Source organism: Vombatus ursinus, unplaced genomic scaffold (assembly GCF_900497805.2).
Source record: "Vombatus ursinus unplaced genomic scaffold, bare-nosed wombat genome assembly UNPS02014171.1, whole genome shotgun sequence".
In the NCBI taxonomy this organism is placed as follows: Eukaryota; Metazoa; Chordata; class Mammalia; order Diprotodontia; family Vombatidae; genus Vombatus; species Vombatus ursinus.
Genome location: NW_020953949.1, coordinates 6,027,762 through 6,036,352, shown reverse-complemented (window position 1 = coordinate 6,036,352; position 8,591 = coordinate 6,027,762).

The following is an 8,591-nucleotide window of genomic DNA, read 5'->3' as shown; positions in this document are numbered from 1 at the left end:
CACACACACACACACACACACACACACACACACACACACACACACACACACACACCCCAACTATGTAACTTGGAGTACAAGGATAGGAGTGGGAAGTGGTAGAGGGCACGAATTGAGTTTAAGGTTAGGGAATCAGGAGAGGGGACTGACTTGTGCTCTGGAAAGGTAGGGAACGAGGGTGTGGAGAGTGGAGAGCTGTCTAGAAAAAAAAAAAAAAAAAATTTCTTCACCTAATATTACCCAAGACTGAGCCTCAGTCAGCCACCCAGGATGACAGGAAGTTATGTGGGATACAGAAACCAGGAGCCATCCCTCCTGACCTTCTCCTATCTTCCACCCAGCTTCCTGATCTCACTCACCCTAAAAGGATTGGAAACCTAGTTTTTTATTTCTATGGACTAGTTTCTATCATTTTTCACAAATTACCCTTTCTGGCTCACACTCCCTACCCAAGGTTTCCCCCAGGGACATCAGAATCTTACTCATTTGACCCTCACCCAAGATACTAGCTGAGGATATCCCAAAATGAGAAAGCACATGGGGTCAATAGAGAGTTAAGCCCTCATCCTCCACTGAGATCCACCTTCCCCACAGACCTATACAGTTCTCCAAATGTATAGCACTACCCGGAGGTCCCAACTCAGAAGGAGGAAGAGCTGAGGGATGCTAGAGAGACAACTTCCATCTAACTCCTCATGGAAGACAACGTCAGATTTATTCCTCCATATTGTAGTTCTGTCCCCAGAACTGCAATCAATGAAGTATTCTCTGACTTCATCCCTGAACTCAGCCTTGGTCAGGAATCTGTGACCCGGAGGCTTAGCCCAAGAATTCAAAGTTATTCTAGACTTGGACAGACATCTCCCTGTTTGTCTAGAAAGTCCTCTGTCACTGTGACACTGTGGCCATATGGTTCCTCTTCTCTTGGGGCCACATGGTTCTCTGAAGGGGCCACAGGTCCCTGACTCAAGTAGGAATGTTCCCATGTGGTTGGAAGTTGAACTAGATGACCTCTAGATATGCCACCCCTCTAGAAAGTTTTCAGATTTCTTAGTGTAAAATGGAGAGTAAGAGGCAGCTGGGTGGTACAGTGGATAGAGCTCTGGCCTTGAAATCGGGAGGACCTAAGTTCAAATCTGGCCTCAGATACTTGACACTTACTAACTGTGTGACCCTGGGCAAGTCATTTAACCCCAATTGCCTCACCCTCCCCCTGCCAAAAAAAAGCAAATAAAGTAAAATGGAGAGTATCCTTCTGGGCTCCTAAAGATTATGTGAATGAGACAGAGAAGCTCTGACAGGTCCTGCCAAGTTGGAAATGTTTCAAGGACAGGCTAACAATAGACTTTATGTCAGAGAGCCAGCCGACTTCAATGTGGAGAGGTTCATCACCAGGTTGGCTCGAAGGGTAACTTTTTTTTTTTAAACCACAGCATACCATGAACCACCTACTGAAGTGTGGAGACAGTTGTTATCAGCGTCAGTGAAAGAAGCACAGATGTTGGTGCATAATCAATAATTACCTTCTTGAGTTCCTTGGCAGTGCTTAGAGCTGATCAAGTGTCCTATCAAATAACTGTTCCTAATTGTTTTCAAGCACATGAATAAAACCAACTTTTCCAATTCCCTTTTTTGCCACTCTGAGGAGAACCTGTAAAACCAGAGGTTCTTAATCTAGGGTCCATGAACTCGTTTTTGTTTGGGGTGGTTTTTAAAAAAAATATTTAGATAATTACACTTCAATATAATTGGTTTCTTTTGAAATCCTATGTATTTTATTTTATGCATTTTAAAACATATTATTCTAAGAAGGGGTCCAAAGGCTTCACCAGACTGCCCATGACAAGAAAAAGGTCAAGAGTATCTGCTATACTGAGGAATGGCTGAACAAGTTGTGGTATGTGAATATGATGGAATACTATTGGACTATAAGAAATGATGAGCAGGATGCTCCCAGAGAAACCTGGAAAGACTTGCACGAGTTGATGCAAAGTGAAGTGCCCAAAGTAACAGCAATATTGTAAGATGATCAGCTGTGAATGACTTAGCTAGTCTCAACAATACAATGATCCAAGACAACTCTGAAGGACTTATGATGAAACATGTTATCCATCCCTAGAGAAAGAACTGATGATGTCTGAATACAGATTGAAGCATACTTTTACTTTATTTTTCATGAGTTTCTTTTTGTCCATGTTTTCTTTCACAACATGACTATTATGGATATGTTTTGCATGACTACACATGTACAACCTGTATCGAGTTGCTTGCCTTTTTAATGAGGGGGATGGGGAGGAAAGAAGGGAGAGAATTTGGAACTCAAAGTTTTAAAAACAAATGTTAAAATTGTTTTTACATGTAACTGGGGGAAAATAAAATACTAAATAAAAACTTAAAAATGAAAACAAAAAGAATACCTTTTATAAATTATTATTCAACTTAATGAAAGAATACTAGTGGGAGTGCTGGTGATATTAATAATTATAAGAAGAAGAATTCACATTCGCATACAGTGAATGAAAAAGAACTAAGGATCTGTTCCTTAAACAGATTTAAAAATCTTCTTAGATTTAAAAATCTAAAACTATGGATAACAATAAGAATTGTGCACTAATCCCCATAGGAAACACAATATTCATCTTTCTGATATAATCAAGTATTTATTATCTATGCTCAAAGTGAAGGCTAGTCTCCCTCCTCAAAGATGTAATCCATGTCCTATAATTGTAGGTCTAAGCATAAACCACCAGATTCAATGTTGGAAGTTTCTCAATAAAGAAGCCTATGGCTTATGTCCCAACACAGGGTTCCCCTGGAAACACCTGAATTTGGTTCCTGTTTTCTCCCACCTAGAGCATTCCCCAAGAACATCAGAAGCTCCTGATGTTCTTTACCTAACTCCTGCCTAGTTCTTGCCCAAACAGGAAAAGGTTTTCAGCTTTCATATAAACACGCAAGTTAACAGAATATTTAATATAGGTCAGATTTACTCAAACCCAACAGAAAACAGGAATGATTCATACCTGAAAACAGAAACAGTCAAAACAAATCATCTTCACAGGCAGGGGAATCAAACTCACAGAAATTTGAAAGTTAGAAGTTTGAAAAAATGTGACAGAGGAGAAAGTAAAGAGGAGGGACCATTGAAGGATTGAAAGTAAGTAATAGAAATGTAAGACCCTTTGGGAAGAGGAGAGATTGGCTGCTTGTGTTCAAAGGAATACTGATATAGATCCACAGGTGCTATCAAATGAAAGATCATTCAGCAAACACCAGTAATGGCTGCTGGCTCCCTGATAAGGATCACTGCAGCAGCAATTTGCCAACGTGGCATCAATCCCAAGGAAGTTCAAAGATAATACAAAGCTCCTACCTAGCAATACAAAGGGCTACCTAGCTCAAAGACAAGATGACAGAGTCAGGATCTAATAATATCTTAGCTAAAACACTGCCAAATCTAAGAAGATGAAATTTAATAGGGATAAACGGAAAGTATATTTAGGTTTAAAAATTGGCTTTACAAGTACAATGGTGGGGTGAGAGCAGGAGGAGGATGATTAGACGGCAGTTTGTCCAAAAAAGATCTGGAATATTTGGTGGATTACAAGTTCTATATTACATCAACACTACAAAGTGCCAACCAAAAAAATTTAACATGATCTTGGGCTGCACTGAGAGGGCAGAGTTTCCAGGAACAAGGAGTAAGTGCTGCCATTGTCTGCCTTGTCAGAGCATTTGCATCACTGTTCAGTTCAGTTCTAGAAACCACATTTTAGAAAGGTCACAGATAAACTAGACAGCATCCAGAGGGGAGAGCAACTAGGAAAGTGCAGAGCACCAAATAGCTGCTGTATGAGAAGCAGCTGAAGAATCTGGGACTATTTAGCCTTGAGAAGAATTGAGGAAGCACCTGGGCAGCTAGGTGATATGATGGATGGAGTGCTAAACTTGGAGACGGGGTGACCTGACCTCACCTCCTAACTCAGGCACTTACTAGGACAGAAATGGAAGCAACATATGGACGTTACAAAAAGGCAAATGAAGGTTTAATATAAGGAGGAACAATCACTAACAATTAGAGCCAGCTGAGAAGCGAATGAGCAGTCTCAGGCAGGAGTGGGCTCCCCTCAAAGAAGGGAGTCCTTCAGGGAAAAGCTGGATGACACCTTCCTGGACATGTGTTTAAAGGATCCTCACAACAGCACCATTCCTGCACAAATAATACAAGAGTTATTATTCCAATTTTAAAGTTGGGGAGACTCAGGGTCAAGAACATTAAGTAACTTGCTTATGGCCACACAGCTCATAAACAGTGGAACTGAGCCCCCAGGATGGTAATATGGTAACATGGTAACACTGGTAATTTTTTTGGATGGGAGCAGTACTAGAATATGGGAGCTGAAAGAAACTATCTAGTGCAGCTAATTCATATTAACAGATGAGGAAACTGAGACCCAGAAAGGGGAAATGACTTGCCTTAGGTCATATATTTTAATATCTTTGGAAACTGTATTTCTTCTGAAATAAGCATCTAAAAAAATTGATAAAATGTGCTTCATGGAGAAGTCTCCTCCATGCCCTGCCATCCAACTATTCTCTCCTCACCCCTTCCCTTTTCCCCCCAGCAATTAACCTATATCTCTCTTTCCCTTCTGTGGGGAACTTGAAATAGCAGTCTATAATAGGTGCCTCCACTTCATCTCCTTTCACTTTCTTCTAAACCCTCTGCAATCTGAATTTTGACCTCATCTTTCAACAATTCTCTCCAATGTTACCAATGATCCCTTAATTGCCAAATCCAATGGCCTTTTCTCAGTCCTAATCCTTCTTGACTTCTCTGTGGGCTTTGACATAGTTGATCACCCTCTTCAAAATGCTCGCTTCTCTCTAGGTTTTCCTGACACGCTTGGGTCTTCTGCTACCTGATTGCTCCTTCTTTGGATCTACCTAGAAGTCATGCTCAATAACTGTTGGTGACCTCCAAGGGTCTGTCCTGGGCTTTCTTCTCCTCTCTATATATTATTTCCCTTAATAGTCTCATCAGTTCCTATGGGTTCAATTATCATCCCTAAGCAGATGATCCTCAGAACTCTTTATCTAGCCCCCACTTTTCTCTTAAGCTCCAGTCTCCACATGCCTCTTGAACATCTTGACCTGGATCTCCTTGTAGATTTTTGAAATTCAATATATCCAAAACAACTTGTTTTCTTTCCCCCAAACTCTCTCTTCATTGTCAAGGGCATCACCATGCCCCCAGTCACCTAGGCTCACAACCCCTGCGTCATGCCTTTTCATATACACTCCACATATCAAATCCATGGTAACGCCTTATCATTTCCGCCTTTACAGCATCTCTCCTATAAGCCCCCTTCTCTGTATTTCTACAGCCACCATTCTGGTACAAATCTCACACCTAGCCTATTGAAATAGCCTTCCAGGTGAATTTCAGAAAAACCTGGAAAAACTTACAGGAACCGATGCTGAGTGAATTTAGCAGAGCTAAGAGAACATTGAACATAGTAACAGCAACATTGTTCAATGACCAACTTTGATGGGCTTGGCTCTTCTCACCAATACATAGATCTAAGACAATTCCAAAACACTCATGATGGAAGATGCCATCCACATCCAGAGAGAGAACTATGGAATCTGAATGCAGATCGAAGCATACTATTTTCTCTTTGTTTTTTTCTTCTTGTGGTTTTTCCCTTTTGTTCTGATACTTCTTTCACAACAGAACTAATGTGGAAATATGTTTGGTATGATTGTATATGTATAGCCTATATCAGATTGCTTGCCATCGTGGGGAGGAGAGAGGAAAGGGAAAAAAATTTTGGAACTCAAAATCTCATAGAGGTGAATATTGAAAATTATCTTTGCATGTAATTGGAAAAAATAAAATACTATTAAGGGGGGGAAAAAAAGAAATAGCCTGCTCATTGGTCTTCTTGCCTTAACTTTTTCCCCACTCTACTCCATCCTCCACTCAACTGCCTAAAGTGCAGGTCTAACCATGCCACCCCCTTACTCAATAAAATTCCATGTTCCTCATAGCCTGGCCCCCTGGCTACCTTTCCAACCTCCTTATACTTGACTCTCTTGCACATATTCTGTGATCTTGCTACATTGGCCTGCTTGCACATTGCACATTGGCCTCACCTACAACACTCCATCTCTTGACTTCATGCATTTTCATTGGCTGTCCTCCACAACTGGAACGCTTTCCCCCCTCAACTTTCATTTACATTGTATATATTAATTTATACATGATTGTTTGCACTGTTGTCCCTCTCCTTAAATCCTGAGCTCCTTGAAAGCAAGTTTTGCCTTTCTTCGAATCTCCGGTGCTTAACACAGTACTTGGTATATAGTGTGACTAATAAATCCCTATTGATCATTGACTGACAGTATGCAAAAGCAGACCACATTTCAGGATGGTGGCTAATGGTTTTGTAGGGAAGAAACTTCCAGATAAAAATTTCCGACAGTGGCCATCAAAAGGATTACCAACAAAATGAAGAATGTGGAAGTTATGAGATTAGAGAGTGTATAGGGGTCAGTCTGGCATCAGATTTAACAGAAGGCAAGGATGATATAGGAAAAAGTCAGTAAGTCAATGAAGTCAAAGTGCATTTCTTAAGTGCTTACTAAGAACCAAACACTGTGCTAAGCACTATAGATACAAAGAAAGGCAAAAACAGTCCCTGCCCTCAGAGAGCTCACAATCTAATAAAGAGACATTAATGTAAGCAACTATATGCATATAAGACATATATCATATAAATGGAAGGTAATCTCAGAAAGAAGGCATTAGAAGAGGGAAAGGGAACTGGAAGAGGTATCTTAGAAAAGGTGGTATTTGAGCTGAATTTTGAAAAAGGCCAGGTCAGCCAGGAGGCAGATGTGAAAAGGGAGATCATTACAGGTATGTGTGTGACAACCAGTGAAAATGCATGAAATCAGATAGGCTGTAGGCAAACAGGCACACTAATGCATTGTTGGTGGAGCTGTGAATTAGTCTAGCCATTCTAAAACCATGCTCCAAAAGTCACTACACTGTGCGTACCTCTGACCCAGCTATACCACTACTAGGCCTATAATCCAAAGGAAGAAAAGGACTGTTAAGTACAAAAAACACAGCAGCCTAAAACCGGAAATCAAGGGTATAAGGATATCTGCAGCCTCTCCATTCTGCTAATGGAAGAAACCCAAGGGTAACTCAAATCCCCAGTCACCTCATCCAAGTCAGGTCTGTAGTAATCGTAGCAAAATTTCTTTTTTTATTTGAATATCAACTGGTCTACCAGTTCCCCAAGAGTTCCCCCTATCATGAATCAGCACTAGTCCTCAGGTCCAAACTCTCTCCCTTCCCACCCCCAATGCCTGGTTCTGCTTGACCCAAATAAGACTCCTACAAAAATCCACCTCACTTCTCCAGTCGTAAGTGCCTCATTCCATACAGAACTTCAACATATTATTCTCTGTCTATCCTCCCTGACCTCCCCTTCCTCTTGTGAGTCGTTCTGCTTAATAAAGCTTGCTTCCTTCACTTTCTCCCTTCCATCATGTGATGCTCCAGACCAGTTTTCTCCTTAGAAGCAATAGTCATTGCCTAGGCTAAGGATTAATGGTCCTCCAGCAAGCTGCTACTATCTCTAAGCCTCTCTAGGCTTAGAGAACAGATGGAAAGAGTTGGATCCGAAACTTCGTGCCCCATGGTAGAGCCTCCCTCCTTCTTCCCATGTGCCAAGACCATGACTAGGACTCCCAAACCCTGTGACATACCCCAACCCTTTTGACTGAGATATATATTTTTGGACAAGATCATAGTGGGAATTTATTTTGCTGGACTGTATGTTCGATATGACTGTTTTTTTCTTTAATTTGCCATTCAATGGGAGGGGAGACAATGTGAAGGAAAGATAATAAATGCTTATAAAAATTAATTTTAAGCTGGAATACTGTACGCAAGGAAGAGCAAGGAGACAAATGGAGGGTGGAAGGGAGTAAGCTATAAGAGGCCAGGTTGTGAAGGTTTTAAATGCCAAAGTATTTTGTATTTCATTCTAGCGCCAACATGTAGCTACTTCGGTTTAGGAGAGCGGTGGGGATTGGAGAGGGTGATAATATGGTCAAAGCTCCACTTTAGAAAGATCATTTTGGCAGCTAGGTGGAGGAGAGTTTGAAGTTGGATGAGACTTGAAGCAAGGAGACCAATCAGCTGGCAGTTTCAATAGGCCGGGTTAAGGTTATGAGGGCCCACACTAGAAGAACTAGGTTTGAGACTCAGCTCGGCTACTTGTGTAAGTTAAGGTTAAGTCCCTTTATCAGTCTGGACCTCGCTTTTCTCTTCTGTAAAATGAGGGACTAAATGACCTCTAAACTCCTTTCCAACATTCTGTAATCCTAGGTCAATCTGGAGGTCAAGATTAAGCATCACGCTGCAGCTAGACTAGAGTTAGTGGGCAGTCTAGAGTCAGGTATAGAAGGCAGTTTCCATTTGGGGGATGGACATTGATCTGGGGCCAGGATTGAGGAGGGGTTTCTGTCTGGAGTCAGGGTTAGGGATCAGTGTGGGGTTGTGGGAACAG